Raw genomic sequence first — 22372 nt, 5'->3', positions numbered from 1 at the left:
AAGGTGACCTAGAAAACTTATTAAAGGAAGAACGTAAAATCTTCACAAAGATACTACGGCCAAAGAAAGCAGAAGAGGGCTATAGACTACAATCTCGTCAAACAACTGAGAAATTATCCAACCATGCAGCAGACAATAGAAAAAGGCGATTAAAATTTTGTGGGCACGTCTCTAGGCTTCCGGAAACAAGACTTACACACAAAATCCTTATATACCGGGTGATCAAAAAGTCAGTATAGATTTGAAAACTGAATAAATCACGGAATAATGTAGGTAGAGAGGTACAAATTGACACACATGCTTGGAATGACATGGGGTTTTATTAGAACCAAAAAAATACAAAAGTTCAAAAAATGTCCGACAGATGGCGCTTCATCTAATCAGAATAGTAATAATTAGCATAACAAAGTAAGATAAAGCAAAGATGATGTTCTTTACAGGAAATGCTCCATATGTCCACCATCATTCCTCAACAGTAGCTGTAGTTGAGGAATAATGTTGTGAACAGCACTGTAGAGCATGTCGGGAGTTATGGTGAGGCATTGGCGTCCGATGTTGTCTTTCAGCATCCCTGATAAATTATTCAGCTAATTTGGACAGAAAGATATTTAAGAAGAAAGTTGGCATATCGGATGTCAAGTCAGAGATCGAAGCTCCGAAGAAAGCAGAAAGAAATTGGACAGAGGGAAGGAAGAGAGCCCATGCAAAAAAAAAAAAAAGAGTAGAACATTGTGGAAAAAAAGAAAAAGAATCAAGAAGCTTTGCGTGATCCAACAGGGTCCAATCGGACATAATAATAATAATAAATAAATAAATAAATAAATTTATTATTTGACGTAGGTTGGCAGAAACAGTTTGGCGTGACCCAGGATGGAGCCCTGAGGTACGGCCAGCAGAAGTGGGCCACGGAGCCCTTCACGAATAGCACCGACCCCCACACTGCCGCACGGCCGTGTATAAGTCGCGGGCCACCGAGGCGCCAATCGAAGCCCGAGGAAATACTGTGTGGCCGGCGCGCTCCTTTTATTTCTGCGCACACAATGGCCGCGATCCCGCCGCCAGATAATGGGCAGAGCGGCCGGGCCGGGCCGGGCGTTCTCCGCTAATAGCTGACAGCTCGGCGGATTCCTCGGCGGCAAGGACGCGGGATCTGGCGACCGCGCCGGGAGCGCCTCGGAGAACACAGTAGTCCGGGAGCCCGGGGGCCCGCACCTGCACCTGCCGCGTCTGCTGCTGTGGCCCGGTGTGCGGCGGGGGGTGCTTCTAGCGCAGCTGCCGTTTCTCTCCTCTCTCGTTCATAACAACGAAGAGGTAGGTGAGCTCGTGCACCGTATCTCGGCTCGGAGAAAGCCTTTGATACAGTTCAGTCGATTTGACTTTCAGCTCTCCTGAAGAAGACTGGGATAAATTGTAGTGTCTGAATCCACTCGTCAGCGTTGAGAAATGACGTCGTACTTACGGCAGAGACGCTACGTATAGGCAATCTATGAAAGCAACGGATCGTACTTGTAAACAAACGAATGTAGCATAAGATAAAATTACAATCACATTCATGCAGTTATTTACTTAGTCACGAATTACATCGAAACGAACTTAATATAACGAAAATAACTAAGAACAAGAATTAAAAACAAATTTTCATGTCCGGTAAAAACTAGTGTGTGTGTGTGTGTGTGTGTGTGTGTGTGTGTGTGTGTGAAATCTTATGGGATTTAACTGCTGAGGTCATCAGTCCCTAAGTCTACACGCTACTTAACCTAAATTATCCTAAGGACAAACACAGACACCCATGCCCGAGGGAGGACTCGAACCTCCGCCGGGACCAGCCGCACAGTCCACGACTGCAGTGCCTAAGACCGCTCGGCTAATCCCGCCCGGCGGTAAAAAATACTCTCGTAATTTATGCGACTAGAAAAGCGCACAGAACCTTTAAATTGCATTACAGTAAAGCACATGTTCAGGTCATACTGTTATAAAATAGCGTTAATTTTATATTAATTATTGAACCTAACGTGACAAGCGCAGGAAAGTGGGGGGGGGGGGGGGGTTTGGACCGGGAAAAACTAAAATGTATCAGAAAAACGAAAAAACTAAATGAATGACAACAAATACGAAACAGTAGCATAAAATGTGGAGAAACCGACGCACTAAATTCTAAAAGAAAAGCCAGTAAATGACGAATGAATATCTACAAAAAAAATAAAGAATATTGGAATCGATAACTAGAGTTAACCTATGTAGGTAAACTCCAGTTACAGATTCCAATCGCTCCATGATTCATACGTTAATCATTTTTGCAATTGTATGCACTGCAACATAATAGTATTACTACATTTATGAATGCATTCTAAAACTACTTCTGAGAATAACAAAAATTGGAATCGGCAAGAGGAACTGATCTTCTATACAGGTCAATTCTAGTTACCTATTCAAATATTAGTAACTTTTTTGCAGTAGTTCAGAGAACAATTACAAATGCAGAAGTCATATTACCCTACGTTTTAGTGGGCAGACGTGCTAAAATAACGATCTAATTAATGAATCACCCAATGGCTGGAATAGGTAATTAGAATTGACCTAGGAGGTCAGTCCTAGTTACCGACTCGAACTTTTAGACGACTTACGATTGTGGACAGTTTTGCAGTAAATGTGTGGACCACGTTTTTGTAGGATTTCTAGAGTTCTTATTGATCTCAGAACTACTACGGAAAAGTAAGAAATATTGTAGTTACAGCTTCCAAATTTTTGTTTTTTTTCATACTAATGAAGATAGTAATATCACATGTAGAAATCCTCTAACACTTTAGTGCACACACTTCTTAAAACGATCTAAATAACGGACCATGGAATGGCTGGATTCGGCAACTAGAATTAACCTATATACGTTAGTTCCAGTTACCCATTCCAGACGCGACTTTTTTTGTCAATTTTCTTTACTTGTGTACTCGTCCCGTTAGATTTAACAATCAGTATTACAAGTTAACGCTGATTCATAATATTATGACTTCAATTCCCAGCCTGGTCAGAAATTTTCTCCTTTCGCGCACTGCATGTCGTGTTGTGCCATTTCGTCAACATTGACATGCAAGTCGCCGGATTGTGGCGTCGGCTGAAAGGCGCGCAACTCGGCGGCCGAACTTCTCCGGGTGGGGACTCCAGGCCATCAGTGCCAAACAATCGGATCGAACCGTCCTACTTCGTCTATATCGGTCGATCGTCCGCTCGAAGCTGCATTATGGGAGCTTTGTATACTCCTCTGCACGGCCGTCCATCTCACGCCGCCTGAACTCTATACAACATCGGGGGGTTACGTCTTGCAATCGGAGCGTTCTATATTAGTCCCGTCGAGAGTCTTCATGCTGAAGCCGGTGAATTGCCACTAACCTACCGGCGCGATATACTGCTTTGTCGGTATGCCTGTCGGCTATTGTCAGTGCCCGACCACCCGTCTTATCGTTCCTTTTTTGACGACTCTCTCGACCGTCAATACGGGTTGTTTGTATCTGCCCAGCTACCCCCTGGAGTTCGCTTTCGTCGCCTCCTTCAGCAACTTGATTTTCCACTCCCTGCCAAACGCCACCTTGGCTCCAGGCTCAGGTTCGCGTTCACCTTGACCTCAGCTCGCTCCCAAAGGAGGTTACCCCAGCTTCGGTATACCGCTCGCGGTTTGTCGAACTTAGTTCGAAGTTCATTAATACGATCTTCATTTATACAGATGGATCTGAGACCGATGACGGTGTCGGGTGTTCTTTTATTGTCGGGGCACACAGTTTCAAATACCGGCTCCGTGGCCATTGTTCGGTCTTCACAGCTGAGCTCTTTGCCCTCTACCAGGCTGTTCTTTACATCTGCCACCACCGACATTCTGCTTACGTCATCTGCTCTGATTCCCTGAGCGCCATCCAGAGCCTCAGTGATCCGTATCCGGTTCACCCTTTCGTGCACCGGATCCAACGCTCTCTTCAGCTGCTGGTGGACGACGGTTCTCCAGTTACTTTTATGTGGGTTTCTGGCCGTGTCGGTATCCTTGGGATCGAAGCTGCAGATGCCGCGGCCGAGGCTGCGGTCCTCCAGCCTCGCACAGCTTCTTGTTGTGTGCCTTCATCTGATTTTAGCAGGGTCATTTGTCAGCGCATTTTATCGCTGTGGCGTGCCGATTGGTCTACACTTACTGAAAACGAGCTTCGGGCCTCGAAACCTCTCCCCACGGCTCGGACGACCTCTTCACGGCCTTCCCGGCGGGAGGAGGTCGTTTCGGCCCGCTTACGGATCGGACACTGCCGGTTCGCCCACCGCCATCTACTGACGGCTGCGCCGGCGCCGTTCTGCCCGTGTGGGCAATTGCTGACGGTCCGCCACATTTTAACGCCCTGTCCGAAGTTTAATACACTGCGCGTTGATATCGGCCTGCCGTGTACTCTGGATGCCATTTTAGCGGATGACCCAGGAACAGCTGCTCGCGTTCTTCGTTTTATCAACTTGACAAACCTGTCTAAGGACATTTGATTATGCTGTTCTCTTGCCTGTTAATGTGCCTTTTATGGTGTTGTCCTTTTTAGCTGCTGTTTTAACCTTGTGCCTCGCAGTGCATTCATTCCGGGCGCTAATGACCACTGTAGTTGTGCGCCCTAAAACCACAAAAAAAAGTGCCAAGCAATCATTTCATTTTTTTTTTATATCGCAATATGTCCATCCGGACGACGAAGAAATTTGTAGGAATGACAGACTATCTTGCTGATACCGTCAGTGCAGAATGTGTGCGTTGTTCACAGAGCCACGACCTCTGCTCGCACCGCAGGCCTCGGAAGTGACCTGCACTGGTGCTCCCTGGTTTTTGGGATCAAAACGATGCGCCCAGCTTTCATCGGCTGTGACGGTGCCGTTAGGGGAGGCGTCGCCGTCACGCTCAAAACGCAAGTGAAACGGTTCAGAGATGTCTAGCGGCCTCCGTTTCACGTCAGGGGTGAGCATTCGGGGCAGCCACTGTGCTCGCAGTTTTCTGTACTGCAGTTCTACAATGGTGGTCCGCAGACGCTCTCGTGATACGTGACGCCTCATCTCAGAGCCGTGTCCGTGTTATCCGGCGTTTTTCTCCGATGGGTTTATCAACTCAGTTGCGATGTGTCTTGCCGGTTGCAATATGCAGATGTCCACTCAGACCTGTGTCTCACACGATGAGGTTAGCACCACCTTTTCCTTCATTATGAGCACTTTACTGATGTCGATTCCATCATCATTGAACACAGCTTTAATTCTCCTACGGATGTCGACTGGAGGCACCTTTTCTGCAGTTGGAAACTCGATTACGGCACGCTGTTTGTTAAGCAGCGACATAGTTGCCTTACGCACCGCCGTGTCACACACCAGAGTTCGGAGCCATCTGGTGGCAGAGGTCTGCAAGTTGCGTGAGCGACGCGGAAAAGTCGACCGCGTAATACGCCTGCTTGCAATACCTCGAATGGCATAAAGAATTTGTAGATGATCTGAGGATAGCAATTTAACTTGCCGAAACTGTGTGAGTGTGATATATATATATATATATATATATATATATATATATATATATATATATAGAGAGAGAGAGAGAGAGAGAGAGAGAGAGAGAGAGAGAGAGTGTATGGGTGTGGGTGCGTGTATGTGTTTGGTTGGTGTGTAAGTTCGTACTGTTTTTGTTTTGCATATTGGTATTCCGGCTCTTACGGGTTTATTTGTCGATTGTCAGTTTTTATTTCACTGTGTGTTGCTCTTTGAGTTATCATAGTAGTGTCTTTCTGTCATTTGTGAATACTGAGTGAAGCTATTGCCACTAGAAAACAGTGCGCCAAGTGGAGAAATCTGAACTTTTGTGACCTATTCTTCTGTTTGAGAAACGTTTGCGCCGTGTTTGGGGATAATGCAACTGGACAGAGCACGGCAGGGGAGTGGTTTTCTCGTTTCAAGGAGGATCGTTTCGACCCGTGCAGGGAGACTTTGGAGGTTTGATGGAGATCGTCTAAACGCATTAATCCACAAGGATCCATGTTAGTGCACGGTAGAACTGGCAAACCTGACGAACTGTGGTCATTCAACCAACATGCGACTTTTTTGCGTGCAACGGGGAAGGTTCAAAAGTCGGTTTCACGGGTACCGCATGCTCTAAGCCAAAATTACAAAATGGCTCTGAGCACTATGGGACTTAACTTCTGAGGTCATCAGTCCCCTAGAACTTAGTTAAAACCTAACTCACGTAAGGACATCACACACATCCATGCCCGAGGCAGGATTCGAACCTCCGACCGTAGTGGTCGTGCGGTTCCACACTGTAGCCCCTAGAACCGCTCGGCCACCCCGTCGGGCGCCAAAATTACAGAAATCAGCCGGTGACCACAAATGCATCTATGCTGTCATCAATTGGCTCGTGAGCAACACCGAACACTCCTATCCCGTATCATTACTGCTGACGAGAAATGGTGTCTTTATGCTGGCATATGAAAATAAATGGTTGAGCCCACACAAAGCACAACTCCACGGACAAAGACGTGCGCGCATCCTCAAAACATAAATATGACGCACCTGGTGGAACAGTGACCGTGTGGTGTAGGCCCGTTACGAACTCTATGTCCGAGGTGTCACCACCACTGCCGGCATTCACTGTCGGCAGCTGAGGCGACTTGCAGGCGCAGTCCGGGGACGGCGACCGGGAAGACTGCGTGAAGTGAGGCTGCTGCGCGGTGGCGGCCGCCCCCATTCCGCTAGGCCGACCATAAACACTGAACAGGCGCTGGGCTCGCAAGTCATTCCGCACCCGCCGTGTTCACCAGATCTTGCGCCCTCGTGTCGCCGCCTTTTCCGCTCTCTATCGAACAACCTTCCAGGAACTTCCTTTCTGGGTGAAAATGCGCTCCGGACGTGACTCGACGAGTTCTTCGCATCAAAACGACGCGATTTCTATACTCACGGAATCGAAAAGTTCGCCGGCGTTGGCAGACAGTTCTAAACAGTGAAGAAGATATATTATTAATGAGTAAATTCTCTGTTATGTGTATCTGTTGTGTTAATTAAACTTACGGAAAAACGCCACGTACTTGTGCAGCAACCGAAATCTTTGTGTGTTTTAGTTAGGAAATGCTTCCAACAAAAGTTTGGTGGAATAGTAGGATCAAGGACAGAAAATTGTGTAAGATTTGGTGATGAGGTGGCATTACTGAGTGAAAATGAAGATGACGGTGGTTTGAATGGATTCAGAAAGATTGAGTAAAAAAGTATGAGCGGCGTGCCGAAAAGTGACGCCTCCGAATTTTTTATGTGAAAACTATTGAAGGTTGATAGCCGTGCACTTCATTCCCATTCAATATCCACGTCTTTCGTATTTTATTCTTTTTGTAACGAAACTTATAATTGCAGTTGAATGCTTATGTTTTTATGTTAATTGTTGTTGTTGTGGTCTTCAGTCCTGAGACTGGTTTGATGCAGCTCTCCATGCTACTCTATCCTGTGCAAGCCTCTTATTCTCCCAGTACCTACCGCAACATACATCCTTCTGAATCTGCTTAGTGTATTCATCTCTTGGTCTCCCTCTACGATTTTTACCCTCCACGCTGCCCTCCAATACTAAATAGGTGATCCCTTGATGCCTCAGAACATGTGCTACCAACCGATCCCTTCTTTTAGTCAAGTTGTGCCATAAAATTCTCTAGTCCCCAATGCTATTCAATATTTCCTCATTAGTTATGTGATCTTCCCATCTAATCTCCAGCATTCTTCTGTAGCACCACATTTCAAAAGCTTCTATTCTCTTCTTGTCTAAACTATTTATTGTCCATGTTTCACTTCCATACATGGCTACACTCCATACAAATACTTTCAGAAATGACTTCCTGACACTTAAATCTATTGTCGATGTTAACAAATTTGTCTGCTTCAGAAACACTTTCCTTGCCATTGCCAGTCTACATTTTATATCCTCTCTACTTCGACCATCATCAGTTATTTTGCTCCCCAATTAGCAAAAATCCTTTACTACTTTAAGTGTCTCATTTTCTAATCTAATTCCCTCAGTATCAACCGACTTAATTCGACTACATTCCATTATCCTCGTTTTGCTTTTGTTGATGTTCATCTTATATCCTCCTTTCAAGACACAATCCATTCCGTTCAACTGCTCTTCCAAGTCCTTTGCTGTCTCTGACAGAATTACAATGTCTTCGGCGAACCTCAAACTTTTTATTTCTTCTCCATGGATTTTAATACCTACTCCGAATTGTTTCCTTCACTGCTTGCTCAATATACAGATTGAATAGCATAGGGGATAGGCTACAACCCTGTCTCACTCCCTTCCCAACCACTGCTTCCCTTTCGTGCCCCTCGACTGTTATAACTGCCATCTGCTTTCTGTACAAATTGTAAATATCCTTCCGCGCCCTGTATTTTACCCCTGCCACCTTCAGAATTTGAAAGAGAGTATTCCAGTCAACATTCTCAAAAGCTTTCTCTAAGTCTACAAATCCTAGAAACGTAGGTTTGCCCTTCCTTAATCTACCTTCTAAGATGAGTCGTAGGGTCAGTATTGCCTCACGTGTTCCAACATTTCTATGGTATCCAAACTGATCTTCCCCGAGGTCGGCTTCTACTAGTTTTTCTATTCTTCTGTAAAGAATTCGCATTAGTATTTTGCAGCTGTGACTTATCAAACTGATAGTTCGGTAATTCTCACAGCTGTCAACACCTGCTTTCTTTGGGATTGGAATTATATTATTCTTCTTGAAGTCTGAGGGTATTTCGCCTGTTTCATACATCTTGCTCATCAGATGGTAGAGTTTTGTCAGGACTGGCTCTCCCGAGGCCGTCAGTAGTTCCAATGGAATGTTATCTACTCCGGGGGCCTTGTTTCGACTCAGGTCTTTCATTGCTCTGTCAAACTCTTCACGAAGTATGCATCTCTATATACTCCTTCCACCTTTCTGCTTTCCCTTCTTTGCTTAGAACTGGGTTTCCATCCGAGCTCTTGATGATCATGCAAGTGGTTCTCTTATCTCCAAAGGTCTCTTTAATTTTCCTGTAGGCAGTATCTATCTTACCCCTTGTGAGATAAGCCTCTACATCCTTACATTTGTCCTCTAGCCATCCCTGCTTAGCCATTTTGCACTTCCTGTCGATCTCATTTTTGAGACGTTTGTATTCCTTTTTGCCTGCTTCATTTACTGCATTTTTATATTTTCTCCTTTCATGAATTAAATTCAATATATCTTCTGTTACCCAAGGGTTTCTACTAGCCTCGTCTTTTTACCTACTTGATCCTCTGCTGCCTTCACCATTTCATTCCTCAAAGCTACCCATTCTTCTTCTACTGTATTTCCTTTCCCCATTCCTGTCTATTGTTATCTTATACTGTCCCTGAAACTCTGTAAAACCTCTGGTTCTTTCAGTTTATCCGGATCCCATTTCCTTAAGTTCCCACCTTTTTGCAGTTTCTTCAGTTCAGGTCATACCATATCTACAGGTCATAACCAATAGATTGTGGTCAGAGACCACATCTGCCCCTGGAAATGTCTTACAATTTAAAACCTGGTTCCTAAATCTCTGTCTTACCATTATATAATCTATCTGATACCTTTTAGTATCTCCAGGGTTCTTCCATGTATACATCCTTCTTTCATGACTCTTGAACCAAGTGTTAGCTATGATTAAGTTGTGCTCTGTGCAAAATTCTAGCAGACGGCTTCCTCTTTCATTTCTTACCCCCAATCCATATTCACCTACTATGTTTCCTTCTCTCCCTTTTCCTACTGACGAATTCCAGTCACCCATGACTATTAAATTGTCATCTCCCTTCACTACCTGAATAATTTCTTTTATCTCATCACACATTTCATCAATTTCTTCATCATCTGCAGAGCTAGTTGGCATATAAACATGTACTACTGTAGTAGGCGTGGGCTTCGTGTCTATCTTGGCAACAATAATGCATTCACTATGGTGTTTGTAGTAGCTTACCTGCACTCCTATTTTTTTATTCATTATTAAACCTACTCCTGCATTACCCCTATTTGATTTTGTATTTATAACCCTGTATTCACCTGACCAAATGTCTTGTTCCTCCTGCCAGCGAGCCGGCCGAAGTGGCCGTGCGGTTAAAGGCGCTGCAGTCTGGAACCGCAAGACCGCTACGGTCGCAGGTTCGAATCCTGCCTCGGGCATGGATGTTTGTGATGTCCTTAGATTAGTTAGGTTTAACTAGTTCTAAGTTCTAGGGCACTAATGACCGCAGCAGTTGAGTCCCATAGTGCTCAGAGCCATTTGAACCATTTTTTTTTCCTGCCAGCGAACTTCACTAATTTCCACTATATCTAACTTTAACCTATCCATTTCGCTTTTTAAATTTTCTAACCTACCTGCCCGATTAAGGGATCTGACATTCCACGCTCCGATCTGTTGAACGCTGGGCTTCTTTCTCCTGATAACGACATCCTCTTGAGTAGTCCCTGCGTGGAGATCCGAATTGGGGACTATTTTACCTCCGGAATATTTTACCCAAGAGGATGCCATGATCATTTAACCATACAGTGGAGCTGCATGCCCTCGGGAAAAATTATGGCCGTAGTTTCCCCTTGCTTTCAGCCGTTTGCAATACCAGCACAGCAAGGCCGTTTTGGTTAGTGATCAGTCAATCATCCAGACTGTTGCCCCTGCAACTACTGAAAAGGCTGCTGCCCCTCTTCAGGAACCACACGTTTGTCTGGCCTCTCAACAGATACCCCTCCGTTGTGGTTGCACCTACGGTACGGCTATCTGTATGGCTGAGGCACACAAGCCTCCCCACCAACGCCAAGGTCCATGGTTCATGGGGGATATATATAATGTCGTGCACGTTTCGCTTCCTTCGCTTCTATGAAGCATGTCGTATGGAGTCATAGGGAACCGCGCCTAGAACTCGTTACACAGCACTGCTGCCAAAGTTAACTCTGTGCTGATAACCACTGAGGTAATATACACACACAGATACCGGGCGTATCTGCTGCCAAATCTGGCGCGACACAGTGAAAGGAAATCGCAGGTCATTTTTGCAGTTGGCTGCCCTGCTTTCTGTGCGTGGCGGTTCCGGCAGTTGGCTGCCCTGGCCTGCCGGTGCCATGAGGTGATTGGCTGGGCCGACACAGCGTGGCCGGCTGCCACGTGATGCGCTGCTCCCACAGTGCGACCGCCAGGCCAAACCGCACCTCCTCCCCCCCCCCCCCCCCACAATCCCACCGAAACCCGTACACCCCCACCCCTTCTCTCCTCTGCTCCTCATTCCAATTGTCAGTTCCCACAATGACGGGTGTCGGGGTAATTACCGGACGTCAAAAGCTGGGCAGCTTTGTCGGCGATAAAACCGGCACAATTTGAGCGCCCATTGAATGTCAGTAGCAGAAATAAAAAATATTTTAAAAAACCAGAGCCAGAGTGAGCGTAAATACGCCGGCGATCCTTATTTTTCCGTGACGGGTTTTCCTGTTCAGTAATCAGCCAGGGCCTGGTGACCAGCGGTGACGTCACACACACACACACACACACACACACACACACACACACACACACACACAGCGCGCGCGCGGCTGCGCAGTGTTTCGTGTCCAGTCTGGTTGGTGCAGCCCCTGCAGCAGAGGCGGCCACTCGCCCGCATCTCGTGGTCGTGCGATAGCGTTCTCGCTTCCCACGCCCGGGTTCCCGGGTTCGATTCCCGGCGGGGTCAGGGATTTTCTCTGCCTCGTGATGGCTGGGTGTTGTGTGCTGTCCTTAGGTTAGTTAGGTTTAAGTAGTTCTAAGTTCTAGGGGACTGATGACCATAGATGTTAAGTCCCATAGTACTCAGAGCCATTTGAACCATTTTTTTTGAGGTGGCCACAGCCGGACGCCCGTTTGCCTAGCACTGCGCAGTCGGGCAGACGTGACGTAATAGCGAGCATCTCACCAACAGCGATGCGTCACAGTGTGGCGGAAGAGCGGACGCTCGCTGCAACAGCAAGTGTCGATAAGGTATCGCTTCTCCAAGAAATATCCATATCTTTTTTTGTCATCTGTCTACTGACTGGTTTGATGCGGCCCGCCACGAATTCCTTTCCTGTGCTAACCTCTTCATCTCAGAGTAGCACTTGCAACCTACGTCCTCAATTATTTGCTTGACGTATTCCAATCTCTGTCTTCCTCTACAGTTTTTGCCCTCTACAGCTCCCTCTAGTACCATGGAAGTCATTCCCTCATGTCTTAGCAGATGTCCTATCATCCTGTCCCTTCTCCTTATCAGTATTTTCCACATATTCCTTTCCTTTCCGATTCTGCGTAGAACCTCCTCATTCCTTACCTTATCAGTCCACCTAATTTTCAACATTCATCTATAGCACCACATCTCAAATGCTTCGATTCTCTTCTGTTCCGGTTTTCCCACAGTCCATGTTTCACTACCATATAATGCTGTACTCCAGACGTACATCCTCAGAAATTTCTTCCTCAAATTAAGGCCGGTATTTGATATTAGTAGACTTCTCTTGGCCAGAAATGCCTTTTTTGCCACAGCGAGTCTGCTTTTGATGTCCTCCTTCCTCCGTCCGTCATTGGTTATTTTACTGCCTAGGTAGCAGAATTCCTTAACTTCATTGACTTCGTGACCATCAATCCTGATGTTAAGTTTCTCGCTGTTCTCATTTCTACTACTTCTCATTACCTTCGTCTTTCTCCGATTTACTCTCAAACCATATTGTGTACTCATTAGACTGTTCATTCCGTTCAGCAGATCATTTAATTCTTCTTCACTTTCACTCAGGATAGCAATGTTATCGGCGAATCGTATCATTGATTACCTTTCACCTTGTATTTTTATTCCACTCCTGAACCTTTCTTTTATTTCCATCATTGCTTCCTCGATGTACAGATTGAAGAGTAGGGGCGAAAGGCTACAGCCTTGTCTTACACCCTTCTTAATACGAGCACTTCGTCCTTGATCGTCCACTCTTATTATTCCCTCTTGGTTGTTGTACATATTGTATATGACCCGTCTCTCCCTATAGCTTACCCCTACTTTTGTCAGCATCTCGAACAGCTTGCACCATTTTATATTGTCGAACGCTTTTTCCAGGTTGACAAATCCTATGAAAGTGTCTTGATTTTTCTTTAGCCTTGCCTCCATTATTAGCCGTAACGTCAGAATTGCCTCTCTCGTCCGTTTACATTTCCTAAAGCCAAACTGATCGTCACCTAGCGCATTCTCAATTTTCTTTTCCATTCTTCTGTATATTATTCTTGTAAGCAGCTTCGATGCATGAGCTGTTAAGCTGATTGTGCGATAATTCTCGCATTTGTCAGCTCTTGTCGTCTTCGGAATTATGTGGATGATGCTTTTCCGAAAGTCAGATGGTATATCGCCAGACTCATATATTCTACACACCAACGTGAATAGTCGTTTTGTTGCCACTTCCCCCAATGATTTTAGAAATTCTGATGGAATGTTATCTATCCCTTCTGCCTTATTTGACCGTAAGTCCTCCAAAGCTCTTTTAAATTCCGATTCTAATACTGGATCCCCTATCTCTTCTAAATCGACTCCTGTTTCTTCTTCTATCACATCAGACAAATCTTCACCCTCATAGAGGCTTTCAATGTATTCTTTCCACCTATCTGCTCTCTCCTCTGCATTTAACAGTGGAATTCCCGTTGCAGTCTTAATGTTACCACCGTTGCTTTTAATGTCACCAAAGGTTGTTTTGACTTTCCTGTATGCTGAGTCTGTCCTTCCGACAATTATATCTTTTTCGATGTCTTCACATTTTTCCTGCAGCCATTTCGTCTTAGCTTCCCTGCACTTCCTATTTATTTCATTCCTCAGCGACTTGTATTTCTGTATTCCTGATTTTCCCGGAACATGTTTGTACTTCCTCCTTTCATCAATCAACTGAAGTATTTCTTCTGTTACCCATGGTTTCTTCGCACCTACCTTCTTTGTACCAATGTTTTCCTTCCCAACTTCTGTGATGGCCCTTTTTAGGGATGTCCATCCCTCTTCAACTGTACTGCCTACTGCGCTATTCCTTATTGCTGTATCTATAGCGTTAGAGAACTTCAAACGTATCTCGTCATTCCTTAGTACTTCCGTATCCCACTTCTTTGCATATTGATTCTTCCTGACTAATGTCTTGAACTTCAGCCTACTCTTCATCACTACTAAATTGTGATCTGAGTCTATATCTGCTCCTGGGTACGCCTTGCAATCCAGTATCTGATTTCGGAATCTCTGTGTGACCATGATGTAATCTAATTGAAATCTTCCCGTATCTCCCGGCCTTTTCCAAGTATACCTCCTCCTCTTGTGATTCTTGAACAGGGTATTCGCTATTACTAGCTGAAACTTGTTACAGAACTCAATTAGTCTTTCTCCACTTTCATTCCTTGCCCCAAGCCCATATTCTCCTGTAACCTTTTCTTCTACTCCTTCCCCTACAACTGCATTCCAGTCGCCCATGACTATTAGATTTTCGTCCCCCTTTACATACTGCATTACCCTTTCAATATCCTCATACACTGTCTCTATCTGTTCATCTTCAGCTTGCGACGTCGGCATGTATACCTGAACTATCGTTGTCGGTGTTGGTCTGCTGTCGATTCTGATTAGAACAACCCGGTCACTGAACTGTTCACAGTAACACACCCTCTGCCCTACCTTCCTATTCATAACAAATCCTACACCTGTTATACCATTTTCTGCTGCTGTTGATATTACCCGATACTAATCTGACCAGAAATCCTTGTCTTCCTTCCACTTCACTTCACTGACCCCTACTATATCTAGATTGAGCCTTTGCATTTCCCTTTTCAGATTTTCTAGTTTCCCTACCACGTTCAAGTTTCTGACATTCCACGCCCCGACTCGTAGAACGTTATCCTTTCGTTGATTATTGAATCTTTTTCTCATGGTAACCTCCCCCTTGGCAGTCCTCTCCCGGAGATCCGAATGGGGGAGTATTCCGGAATCTTTTGCCAATGGAGAGATCATCATGACACTTCTTCAATTACAGGCCACATCTCCTGTGGATACACGTTACGTGTCTTTAATGCAGTGGTTTCCATTGCCTTTTGCATCCTCATGTCGTTGATCATTGCTGATTCTTCCGCCTTTAGGGGCAATTTCCCACCCCTAGGACAAGAGAGTGCCCTGAACCTCTGAACCTGATAATTATGAATCAAAGACGCTACCCCTAGACCACGGGTACAATTCCATATCCATATATATCGCCAATATTCATTCGTTTCACAGATACACTACTGGCTATTAAAATTGCACAACCTTGAAGGACGTGCTACAGACGCGAAATTTAACCAACAGGATGAAGATGCTGTGATACGCAAATTATTAGCTTTTCAGAGCATGCACACAAGGTTGGCGACGGTGGCGATACCTGCAACGTGCTGACCGATTTCTCGTACACAAACAGCAGTTGACCGGCGTTGCCTGGTGAAACGTTGTTGTGATGCCTCGCGTAAGGAGCAGAAATGCGCACAGTCAAGTTTCCGACTTTGATAAAGGTCGGATTGTAGCCTGTCACGATTGCGGTTTATCGTATCGTGACATTTCTGCTCGCGTTGGTCGAGATCCAGTGACTGTTAGCAGAATATGGAATCGGTGGGTTCAGTAGGGTAATACGGAACGCCGTGCTAGATCCCAACGGCCTCGTATCACTAGCAGTCGAGATGACAGGCATCTTATCCGCGTGGCTGTAACGGATCGTGCAGCCACGTCTCGATCCCTGAGTCAACAGATGGGGACGTTTGCAAGACAACAAACATCTGCATGAACAGTTCGACGACGTTTGCAGCAGCACGGACTATCAGCTCGGAGACCGTGACTGCGGTTACCCTTGACATTGCATCACAGACAGTTGCGCCTGTGATGGTGTACTCAACGACGAACCTGGGTGCACGAATGGCAAAACGTCATTTTTTCGGATGAATCCAGGTTCTGTTTACAGCGTCATGATGATCGCATCCGTGTTTGGCGACATCGCGGTGAACGCACATTGGAAGCGTGTATTCGTCATCGCCATATTGGCGTATCATCCGACGTGATGGTATGGGGTGCCATTGGTTACACGTCTCCGTCACATCTTGTTCGCATTGACGGCACTTTGAACAGTGGACGTTACATTTCAGATGTGTTACGATCCGTGGCCCTATCCTTCATTTGATCCCTGCGAAACCGTACATTTCAGCAGGATAATGCACGACCGCATGTTGCAGGTCCTGTACGGGCCTTTCAGGATACAGAAAATGTTCGACTGCTGCCCTGGCCGGCACATTCTCCAAATCTCTCACCAATTGCAAACGTCTGGTCAATGGTGGCGGAGCAACTGGCTCGTCACAATACGCCAGTCACTACTCTTGATGAACTGTGGTATCGTGTTGAAGCTGCATGGGCAGCTGTACCTGTACACGCCATCCAAGCTCTGTTTGACTCGATGCCCAGGCGTATCAGGGCCGTTATTACGGCCAGAGATGGTTGTTCTGGGTACTGGTTTCTCAGGATCTATGCACCCAAATTCTATGAAAATGTAGATGTTAGTTCTAGTAAAATATATTTGTCCAATGAGTACGCTTTTATCATATGCATTTCTTCTTGGAGTAGGAGTTTTAATGGCCAATAGCGTATATCGATATGGCAGTACCGAGTGCTGATATTTTTATCCTATGCTATATTCTTTTCACAATTTTCGATAAATATTTGAATTTTGTTTTTTGAAAGTGTAGTAGAGTATAATTTTTCTTTCACTGTTGCAAAGGAGTCTTATTACTTTTTCACCTCCCATCAAGTGCAGTCTTTCTCTTTCATTGTATGAAGAAAGTGTAGGTGGCACAAAGAAGAATCCGAGTGCGCTGGGTTGTTGGCGGTGTGAATGGACTAACAAGATCTCGGACGTGAAAAAACAGCACACCAGTTGTTTTAAAAAAAAAACAATTTTAAACGCGATTAGTGTGCTATTTCTTCACGTCGGCATTCTTCAAACCAGTTGTTGAAAATGATGAGCAAAACTCCAAATGTCGAGATGGACGCAGAGGTTTGAGGAGATTTACTGACGGAATCGGCGCTCGGCGCTACCAACAGAAATTGCAACGTACAGTTTCACCAAGCAATTTTGAGATTGCGAACAACTGCTAGGTCGCTGGCGTTGACACAAATGGAAGAAACGCGGGAACCGACACGAAGTGTTCCGGACAGATCCGGTGTGTGACGACACCGAACGACAGAGCCGTCGGACGCCTTCTCCTGCGCCACTCACACGCCGTTCCTGTTGTCCTGTTGTCACAGTGGTTACAGGCGGGCGTGAACGTCCGCCACTCTACTTCCAGTTCTTGTTTCTAACAGGGATAAGCAGGCTGCTAGCTTGTTAATGTACAGATCGCCTAATAATAATTGAATACTTAAATATACGGCTGTAAAACTGGCAGTGTATGTACAATGTGCAACCGATAAATTTTGGTCCGGTACCTCCATTTGTTTCGTTCGATAACGATTTACAAATAATTTTTTGGGTATATCGAGAGGCGGTAACGATATTTTTCGAAATATCGATGTATCGTATCCCCGATATTTCTAAAAATATCAACAGTCATAGCTCGAACGCGGCACGTTAGCAGGTGCGGGGCTGGAGTACAGCGGCTGGAGATTTGTGTTGTGTGCTGGTCTAGGTTAATTAAGTTAGATACATAAAATACAACCCTGCGGTGATAAGAATTCATTGGCAGCACCTTGAATGTACCTAATACTATTTCATTACCTACAATATAAAATCACATCACATACAAGAATGAGTACATTGTTGTATTACATTTATATATATTACGATCGATATTTCCCGTGTTTCAGTTTAATAAGTCAGGGCTGCAAAATACTAACGCGAATTCTTTACAGAAGAATGGAAAAACTAGTAGAAGCCGACCTCGGGGAAGATCAGTTTGGATTCCGTAGAAATGTTGGAACACGTGAGGCAGTACTGACCCTACGACTTATCTTAGAAGCTACATTAATGAAAGGCAAACCTACGTTTCTAGCATTTGTAGACTTAGAGAAAGCTTTTGACAGCGTTGACTGGAATACGCTCTTTCAAATTATGAAGGTGGCACGGGTAAAATACAGGGAGCGAAAGGCTATTTACAATTCGTACAGAAACCAGATGGCAGTTATAAGAGTCGATGGACATGAAAGGGACGCAGTGGTTGGGAAGGGAGTGAGACAGGGTTGTAGTCTCTCTCCGATGTTATTCAATTTCTATATTGAGCAAGCAGTGAAGGATACAAAAGAAAAAATCGCAGTAGGTATTAAAATCCATGGAGAAGAAATAAAAAGTTTGAGGTTCGCCGATGACATTGTAATTCTGTCACAGACAGCAAAGGACTTGGAAGAGCAGTTGAACGGAATGGATAGTGTCTTGAAAAGAGGATGTAAGATGAACATCAACAAAAGCAAAACGAGGATAATGGAATGTAGTCGAATTAAATCGGGTGATGCTGACGGAATTAGATTAGGAAATGAGACGCATCAAGCAGTAAATGAGTTTTGCTATTTGGGGAGCAAAATAAATGCTGATGGTCGAAGTAGAGAGGATATAAAATGTAGACTGGCAATAGCAAGGAAGGCGTTTCTGAAGAAGAGAAATATGTTAGCATCTACTATAGATTTAAGTGTCAGGAAGTCGTTTCTGAAAGTATTTGTATGGAGTGTAGCCATGTATGGAAGTGAAACGTGAACGATAAATAGTTTGGACAAGAAGAGAAGTTTTCGAAATGTGGTGCTACAGAGGAATGCTGCAGGTTAGATGGGTAGATTACATAACTAATGATGAGGTATTGAATAGAATTGAGGAGAAGAGGAGTTTGTGGCACCTTGACAAGAAGAAGGGATCGGTTGGTAGGACATGTTCTGAGGCATCAAGGGATCACCGATTTAGTAGTGGAGGGCAGCTTGGAGGGTAAAAATCGTAGAGGGAGACCAAGAGATGAATACACCAAACAGATACAGAAGGATATAGGTTGCAGCAGGTACTGGGAGATGAAGAAGCTTGCACAGGATAGAGTAGCATGGAGAGCTGCATCAAAACAGTCTCAGAAATGAAGGCCACAACAACAACACTTCCCGTGTTTTGCTGGAAGTGATCTATGCTTCGATTTAAAAAACTTTAAAACTGACACAGTTTGTTCACATAAATAACTGCAACCAAACATCCACACTATAGCTGCTAGCTTCGTTTGTAGTTGAGGCACGGAAGACAAGAACAGAGCCGAATGATGTCGTTCCCTTCCCAAACTGCTCCTTGGCGAAGCGCTCACATTGCACGCCTGTCAGTTCCACTTCCACCTCTGCGGACACAGCTCTGACGTCTGCAGAGCACCGTGACACGAAGCTATCAGAATGTGGCTCAGGTGACCTCAGGTTCTCGGACCGTTTTCCGAATGCTGCAGCCAGATTATCGAGAGACTGGACAAATGATGCAACGAGGTCGTTATTAGTGTTAGCAGCGAATCGCCGTCGCATTCGGAAAATGCGTGAAATAACGGTCCTAGAACTGTCCTGTCTGTTACGGCGTAAAGTCAACCTCCAGCACGCCAGTCGGGAACGACGGGGAAGAGAGATGGCAGTGAGCAGAGGCCAGCCAATCGCACCCTGACCCACCTCCCTTTCAGGACGACAACGCGACAGCAGTGGCGTCAGACTAGTGACGGCCCACTTCGGTAGCACCGTCAACGATAGCCACTTCGCCAGAAATCTTTAATTCTCGGGGGAAGTAGCTCAGACTCGTATTTGTGTATTCTGATGAAGACTGGTTATTTTGTATGTCGCCCTTTTCTGGCGACACATCCATCAAAGTTAAGTATTGTACACTACTGGCCATTAAAATTGCTACACCAAGAAGAAATGCAGGCGATAAACGGATATTCATTGGACAAATATATTATACTAGAACTGACATGTTATTACATTTTCACGCAATTTGGGTGCATAGATCCTGAGAAATCAGTACCCAGAACAACCACCTCTGGCCGTGATAACGGCCCTGATACGCCTGGGCATTGAGTCAAACACAGCTTGGATAGCGTGTACCCATGCAGCTTCAACACGATACCACAGTTCATCAAGAGTAGTGATTGGCGTATTGTGACGAGCCAGTTGCTCGGCCACCATTGACCAGACGTTTTCAGTTGGTGAGAGATCTGGAGAACGTGCTGGCCAGAGCAGCAGTCGAACATTTTCTGTATCCAGAAAGGCCAGTACAGGACCTGCAACATACGGTCGTGCTTTATCCTGCTGAAATGTAGGGTATTGCAGGGATCCAATGAAGAGTAGAGCCACGGGTTGTAACACATCTGAAATGTAACGTCCACTGTTCAAAGTGCCGTCAATGCGAATAAGAGGTGACCGAGACGTGTAACAAATGGCACCCCATACCATCACACCGGGTGATACGCCAAGATGGCGATGACGAATACACACTTCCCATGTGCGTGCACCGCGATGTCGCAGAACACGGATGCGACCATCACGATGCTGTAAACATAACCTGAATTCATGGGAAAAAATGACGTTTTGCCATTCGTGCACCCAGGCTCGTCATTGAGTTCTCCATCACAGGCGCTCCTGTCAATGATGCAGCGTCACGACTGCTATGATACGGGGCCGTTGGGATCCAGCACGACCTTCCGTATCACCCTCTTGAAACTGCAGTCATTGGATCTCGACCAGCCGGCCGGTGTGGTCATGCGATTCTAGGCGCTACAGTCTGGAACCGAGTTACCGCTACGGTGGCAGGTTCGAATCCTGCCTCGGGCATGGATGTGTGTGATGTCCTTAGGTTAGTTAGGTTTAAGTAGTTCTATGGTCTCGGGGACTGATGACCTCAGTTGGTAAACAGACCTCGTATATCATTTTCCTACACATGGTTGAGGAAATGTTGTAACCTCCCAAAGATAATTATATAATAACCTCCCAACAGTAAAATATATAATTGTATAATTGACATTCAGTGTAACTACCCAACAGATAAATTCCGTAACCTACCAATAATAAAATGTGACTAACCTCCTAATAAAAAATGTGACTCATATGTAACCTTTCAAAAATTAACTGTCTGTGATTTTAAACAGGTAAATTTGGACGTCAGCAGTGCTGCGTCACGGCCCTGAAAGATCATACTGAACAAACTGAAAATTCTTACCTCAATTAAGTCGCCGGATAACGCGTGTGTATATATCTGCTCCTGTAAGAAAATTTTTCTGGCACAGCCCAGTGCAATGCTGGCCGATAGATTTGTCAGGTATAAAAAGAGACAACTGATTTTTCTTTGCAATAATTGGGATGACCATGGATTGGAGAAATTAGTAAATTCTTTAAATTCAGATGAATGATTGTCAAAAGTTAATTTTTATAAGAAAGATTATTATTAAGAGATTTTTTAAATACATTTACATGGGACTTGACATAACAATAGTACATATGCGCGAGTCTGCTTTTACTTTATACTACATGGCTCAGGCACCGCCATCGCTCCCCACGACCGGCCCAGCCAACTCCGTACACGAGGCTGCTAGCTACCGCTTGCCACACAGTTCCTACTGCAGACAACTCTGCTCTCTGGTCTGAGATTCTCTTACAGCTTACATATCGCAGGCAGCGCGTGAGCAACCCATCGAAATTACATCTGCTCGAGTGCGCTAGCAACAAATTCCTTAGTCATGGGCCTCTTACAATGTCAAGTCGCAAACATCCAGATGCGCAAAAACTAGTATTTGTTTAACATGGAACGGAAATTACGCAGAATCTTACTATCGGGTCTTTGATAATTAGAGCGTTCAACGACTTCCAACAAACTCCACGCACAATGTCAAAGGTTCCCTTACGTGCCTAGTATTTGACGCTTTTTCTCATTTGTAAAGTAGTCAGAAGTCTGAAAGTGCTTTATGCATGGGAGTTCGATTCTTTAAGGGATCATGGGTTTACTGTTTTATACATAATGTGCAAAGTAATGGTCCGGTCACACTACATTGGGGTCTGCGCCAAGTTACTTTTACGTTTGAAATCAGAATCACTCGCTGTGTTCTGCTTGCTAGAAACTCTTCACTCCAGTCACACAGCTGGTCTGACGCTCCACCTGCCCGTGCTTCGTTCACAAGCGCCAGCGGGAACTCCACCGGATGCCGGCCGGTGTGACCGAGCGGTTCGGGTTCGACTGCTGCCTCGGGCATGGGTGTGTGTGATGTCCTTACGTTAGTTAGGTTTAAGTAGTTCTAAGTTCTAGGGGACTGATGACCTCAGATGTTAAGTTCCACAGTGCTCAGAGCCATTTGAACCATTCTACCGAACGATTTGATCCTTTTCGCA

The 22372-nt window shown here is 45.2% G+C and overlaps 1 protein-coding gene across 1 annotated transcript in view; it reads left to right on the top strand.

The window, feature by feature from the left end:
- The first annotated feature begins 1155 nt into the window (after positions 1-1155).
- Positions 1156-22372, top strand: part of LOC126428249 (calexcitin-2-like) — a 377130-nt gene continuing 355913 nt past the window's right edge. The window contains exon 1 of the mRNA XM_050090162.1: positions 1156-1311. The gene's annotated coding sequence lies outside the window, so the exon portion shown is untranslated. The remainder of the gene's footprint in view (positions 1312-22372) is intronic.

This window comes from Schistocerca serialis, chromosome 12 (genome assembly GCF_023864345.2).
Source record: "Schistocerca serialis cubense isolate TAMUIC-IGC-003099 chromosome 12, iqSchSeri2.2, whole genome shotgun sequence".
Lineage (NCBI taxonomy): Eukaryota > Metazoa > Arthropoda > Insecta > Orthoptera > Acrididae > Schistocerca > Schistocerca serialis.
Note: the sequence above shows the minus strand (reverse complement) of the source record. Positions and strands in the feature narration are given on the sequence as shown.